Below are 6,000 nucleotides of genomic sequence, written 5' to 3'. Positions count from 1 at the left end.
AGGTCTATATATTTTCTTTGGAGTGGTTTATCAGCGTAAATATCAAAACAAATTGACTACACCCAATTTTCCATATTAGTTGACATGTCACTTCTCCATTAATTCACTTGATCGCCACACATGCCCGCTCATCTTGGTGCCTTAACAAGTTATCATTAGCCTCACATGCCAAGCATTCTGACTTGTATTAGTTGGTTTATTTTCTATAACTTTTCAGAACGGCTTAACTTTCAGCAACTACGTAGCTTGATCATAACCATTATGAATTTTTTTTTTAGTAGCCCCCATGACGGCTTCACTCATCTGGTAGAGGATACTTGTAGATGTGACCTAAGCTGAAGGGACATGAGTTTGAAACCCTAGGATGTGTTGCTCGCCATAAGGGCAAGGCGAAATTGGGTGTACTCTCCGGTGGGCAAGAGAGACCTAGGGTTTTTACACTAATGAATGTGTGTCTTAATATGAATGTTAGTATAGGTCTGCATATTGTTAGAGATGTCTTTTCTTCTAAGGATGAATGTGCTCGTAGTATGAATGTTAGTATGAATGTGCTCGTAAGTGAGTGAGGTGATTTTTCTCGGGATATTTCTTAATATGAATGTTAGTATAGGTCTGCATATTGTTAGAGATGTCTTTTCTTCTAAGGATGAACATTGGTACTTGGACCCCTATTGCACGTGAAGAAGGATAATGGGGATTTGAGATACAGATGCATGAATTTTCTCAAAAATATGATATGATATGATATATATATAGGAAAATAAAATTGCCCCAATGAAAAACCCTTCCAAACCTTTCCAATAGATGTTTTATTGGATTCTTGATATTTTTTTCAAAATTCTGACCATACAGTTGTGATTTATATGTTTGTTTTTATAGGAAACAGCTCTTGGAGCATTTGATTCTTATGCATGGATAGGTTTTTATAAGTTTTAAAATCAACTGTGTATAATTTTTATATATTTTTTAGGCTCCAAATACCAATTTTTTTATCCAAAATTCATGATTCAAGTATCGATTTATAATAAATCAATCATTTTGAACACTTCTATATGGTCAGAATTTTGAAAAAAACATCAAAAAAATTTCATTGGGGAGGTTTTCTTTCCCATATATATATATATATATGTGTGTGTGTGTGTGTGTGTGTGTGTGCAAGTCGAATTGCTTGATGTTAGTTTGTTATATTAGCTTTGATTTTCCCACATGAACATTGAGACAATGTGTGAAATAGAGATAATTTGACAAAAGACATGAGTGGTAAGATGATCGGGCAAGTAGCCCACAAGAGCTCCACATTCTCTGTTAAGTGTGACTATTGTTTGTCACCTGACATGGGAGAACTATTTTTCAAAACCCACGGGTGGCATTCCTTGCTGAGAAGTTAAAGCTAAGTGTACTCTCCAATTATAACTATGTTTCAAAACCCAAGGATGGCATTCCTTGCCACCAGGCCAAAGCTGAGTCTACTCCCCAGTGATAACCACGTTTCGAAACTCTTGGGGGACGTTCCTTGCCACAAGATCAAAGCTAAGTGTATTCCCCAATGGATGGGGTTTACCTCAATGGCTTTAACAACTGGATCCATGCTAATGTGCAGTCCTTGATCACAGGGTTTCCCTTGGCCTAGCCAAAAAATAAAACATAAAAAGGATTGAGTCACAATAAAATACAAAGATAATATTAGCAAAAGTCAAAATTTGGCTTGGTGGATATCACTAGTCTATCACTGTCAGCATCTCAATAATGGGTGACATCCTCCCACTTTACTCCATTTAAGTTAAATAAATTGGTTATCAAAATGTGATTTTAATTTTTTGAAAGGTCTGATATCAGTTATACAATGATACCATTGGGATTTGAACTTGCAAAGTCCCAACACAAGGTGATGTGCACTAGCTGCTCCTACCAGACAAGGCGAGCCCCCCATTGGTAAAATGTAAAATTATTGAAACAAGTCGGATGACAGAGTTTGGCAACTAAGCACTAGACCAACAATAAGTAGTAACACTTTCCTTGAGCCTATGCTTTCACTTGAAACATTCCTGCAATGAAACAATATTGGAAGCCTATTTGCATTTTTTTTTTAAGGCAAGCTGGGGTTAGGCAGACTCCCCACCCCACAGGTTATTATTCAACTTACCATTGGAGTTTGAACCTGCAACGTCCCACCACAAGGAGACATGCACTGACAGCTCCCACCAACCACGCGGTGGCCGTTGGTAGCTTATTTGCATTTTCCTACTACTGAAATGATAAAAGAGTTAATACCTTTTTCTCCCAAAGGCAGATTTTAGTGTTTTCTTGGAAAGGTGAGTTGATATGTGAGCAAGATTGTTTGAATTTCAATTTGAAAGTCGATTATTGAGACTTCTTGAAAGATGACCAAATAAGATATGCTGTTGTGGAAAGAAAATAATAGTTCCTGCAGAGTTATTAAGGTTAACAAAGTAAATGGTTTCTCCTCAACACCAATCGAAAGTGATAAGCTGCATTATCCTGAATAGTTTTTATTAGAAAGATGCAAGTACCTTTCTAGTTGGTTGTATGATAACGAAAGAGACTTTTATTTTTTTGGTGATGAATGACAACCCAAACACCATGGTTGGATAGTTTACCTCTCAGATGCGCCCCATGAAAATTTTCAAAGTCATTCATCTTGTAGATGAACGACATCTAAAGCACAAAAAAAAAATGAATGGCTGAAGGAAAAATGGTGGTGACACATCAAGGCACCTCTGATGATATTACCTGATACGGCCTCTTGAAATACATGGATCTCTAATCCCATAGGGAAGGGGTTAGGTCAGAGATCCTAGAATATCAAATCAACACAAATATGAGATCCAAGGCAAATCAAAAGCACCCTTAGCCATCCAATTGGTCCTTCACAGAGATGTGGACAGGTTGGGAAAATTCATATAGACTTGAATAAAGTACAGTTTTTAACACCACAAGTTCTTATGAAAAGGAGTAAAAAAATCTTGACGGTGCAAATTGGACAGATATACCTAACTTTGGGATTCCTTGTTCAACTGTGCTAGAGGAGCACCAAGGCCCCCATTACTTGCAGTGCCTATGATGGTGACTTTGACATCACTGCTTTACCACTGGAGAAAATTTAAGAATGCAGCAAAAATGTAGGCAACCTTAGGAAAACTTTGGGAAAATTTACATAACGTACCAAACTCGTAGAAATAGGATAAAGATTGGATGATACTCATTGTGTTAGAACATAATTATATGACAGTGCTTATGGTCTCGTAAAGCTTACCCTCTTAAAGCATCGGTTTTAGCAGTTAAGCTTGGAGTTGTTTAAAAATAAAAAGAGGATAAGAGAATGAAAAGAGGTGATCGACCTGACATAATTTTCAAGAGGAGACATCTGGAGCAGTTCTAAGGCAGATTGTAGATAGGGTAGAAGGGAGACAATCAATTCTGCAGGCATGCGTGAGATGAAAGAACGTGTGGAAGGAGAAACTCAATCCTTTAAGCAAAACGTGGATTCAAGAGTGAAGTCAATAAACTTCATTGATTATAATCAAAATCAAAAGTATATATATATATATATATATATATATATATATATATATATATATATATATATATATATATATATATATATATATATATATAAAACTCAACCAAGAAGTCTAAAAAAAACAAAAGTCCTAAAACAAGAATAGTAAGTCAAGAAAGCTAATAATCCAAATTTAAGAAAACCAAGAAACGTAACACTTCTAATTAAAGAATTTTAAGAAACCAAAGATCTAAAAGTTGGATAAGGTTGAGTGTCTCCCAAAACTGATGGGCTGGGGCTCTTGGCGTCGGGTCTAGATCTGAATTGGGTCGAATTTGGGGCGGTTTGTAACACAATGGGTCAGGTATGACCCAATCATGACTTATACTGGATCCAAGTTAAGCTTTGGTAACAAAGGAAGGTCTGATGAAATATCGAGGTCAGACCTGTGAAGTCTGGTGCGCCTAGGCTGCTAGGCAGGCGGTTTAGGTTCAAATCTCATGGGTATCACTTCTTGCATAAGCTGAATTGTGGCAACTTCTTGGGGCAACACGGCAGGCAGAGCCAGCACGGCTAGGTCTCTGATTCTAGGTTTTCATGTAAATATCAAAAAAGATCACGGAGTCAGGTATGCTTAATAAAATTTCTCTCGTGACAGTTCACCCAGATAAGTTTATTTTAAGATTAGATTTAAAATTATCGTGAATTAGTGAGTGTGCACACATGATGTGAATCGCTAGATTTAAAGGACATTAAACTTACCCTAGTTGAAGGGACCTTAGATTGAACCCAGGTTGAGTGTTAGGTGGGCCCATGACAGAGGTATAGCATCACTACACGGATCATCATCATTAGTGACACAGCTCATTAGAGGCTGACATGCTTTCTCACCATAGTTGCTTCCACTTCTACCCTTCAAGGTAATCATCCAACCCCTTTTATCTCCATATGAAAATGAGTTGGGATGGAGTGCAATCACATGGCACAAAATACGTGCATAGATCGCCGTCCATCTGGCCTTGGGCCCCACAACTGACAGGCCCTGTCCCAAGATGGAGGGTGATCAGGTGCTTAATGCACAAATATTTGTGCAATCATATTGCACCTGATCTTTTCACTATGAAAATGCCTTCGCCCTTTTAAATGGTCTCTCCATGTTTTTCTTTTATGAAAACAATCCTCCCTTGCTTTCCTCAACACCCACAATGTTGCTTGGGCCAAAGTCCTCCAGAAATGACAAGCTGCCCTTTTTATTTCCTAGACATGGGATTCCTTTTACCGACTAGACAGAGAAGGGTGTATCATGAGATTTTGGTAGAGAGAGAGAGCGGTGTATGATGAGATTTTTAGTAGCAGAAACCTTGGAAATTTGCAGCTTAGAGGCTTTTTTTCATCGTGGTGTACAATGGGGGGGGGGGGGGGGGGGGGGGGGGGGACCTTGGAGTAATTAGGTATTAAAACCATGAAAGGGATTGATCTCTCTCCAAAAAGAGGAGAGCTTAAACTAAAAGAAAGAAGAAATAGATACTAGTTCAAAAGTGGTAACCATAAAGCCTTTATTCCCTCTGTTGGTAGTCCTAAAACCCGACTATACATTCCGATCAAAAATTGACAACTCTCTCTCTCTCTCTCATAGACGTAAAATCCAGGAGAATATATGCAGGGTGTTTGATGACATAACCAAGAGTGAAATTTGAAGTTTTGTGGGTGAAGACATGGGGTTTGCTACGGTTGATGACCTGAAGCCCAGCAGCATCTCTGTTATTAGACACTTCCGACCACCCACCACCATCTCAACTGCTGCTACAAAGCACACACGTGAACATGAATGGTAAGCAAAGAGTCTCTCGCTCTCTCTCGCTCTCGCTCTCTCTCTCTCTCTCTCTCTCTCTCTCTCTCTCTCTCTCTCTCTCTGCAATTTACTTTTTTCATGAGAATGGAACCTTGTGCCTCTGGGCATTTAACCAGAAAACAGGAAGTACCCTTATAAAGAATTAGGGTTTTTTTAACGACGAAAACGCCCTCAATCTTTCACCTATCCTATTTACTTTACGTGAAATTTGTGGACTGTAATTGCCATAGTTATTAGTGTAAGAAATGGGTGTGAGAAACAAATCAATGCATGAAACATGGTTTAAGAAACTTATGGATGTGTAAATCTTATAAAGAAAAATGACACAAAAATATAGTTAAAACTTGTGTTCTGTAATTAAATTGAACTTTAACTAATTTTATAAAACTATTTATTACATATACATATAGGTTTTAGAATAAAAACATAGATTTGGAAAAGAAAATATCAATTCTTCTTATATGAGAAAGACATTTATTTTCCTTGATTTCCTATTGGGAGAAGCACGCTTCCTGTTGCTTCCCAGGCTTTAAGAAGTTGATGATAATTATGGTAATCACATTGTTTTATTTCCTCTAAAAGCGTGGCAAATTGGTTCCTAGAGTATTTGTAAAACTTCATATTTTGG

Source organism: Nuphar pumila, chromosome 12, assembly GCF_984573655.1.
Source record: "Nuphar pumila chromosome 12, dmNupPumi1.hap1.1, whole genome shotgun sequence".
Lineage (NCBI taxonomy): Eukaryota > Viridiplantae > Streptophyta > Magnoliopsida > Nymphaeales > Nymphaeaceae > Nuphar > Nuphar pumila.
The sequence above is the reverse complement of the archived record's forward strand: the minus strand, read 5'-3'. Positions refer to the sequence as shown.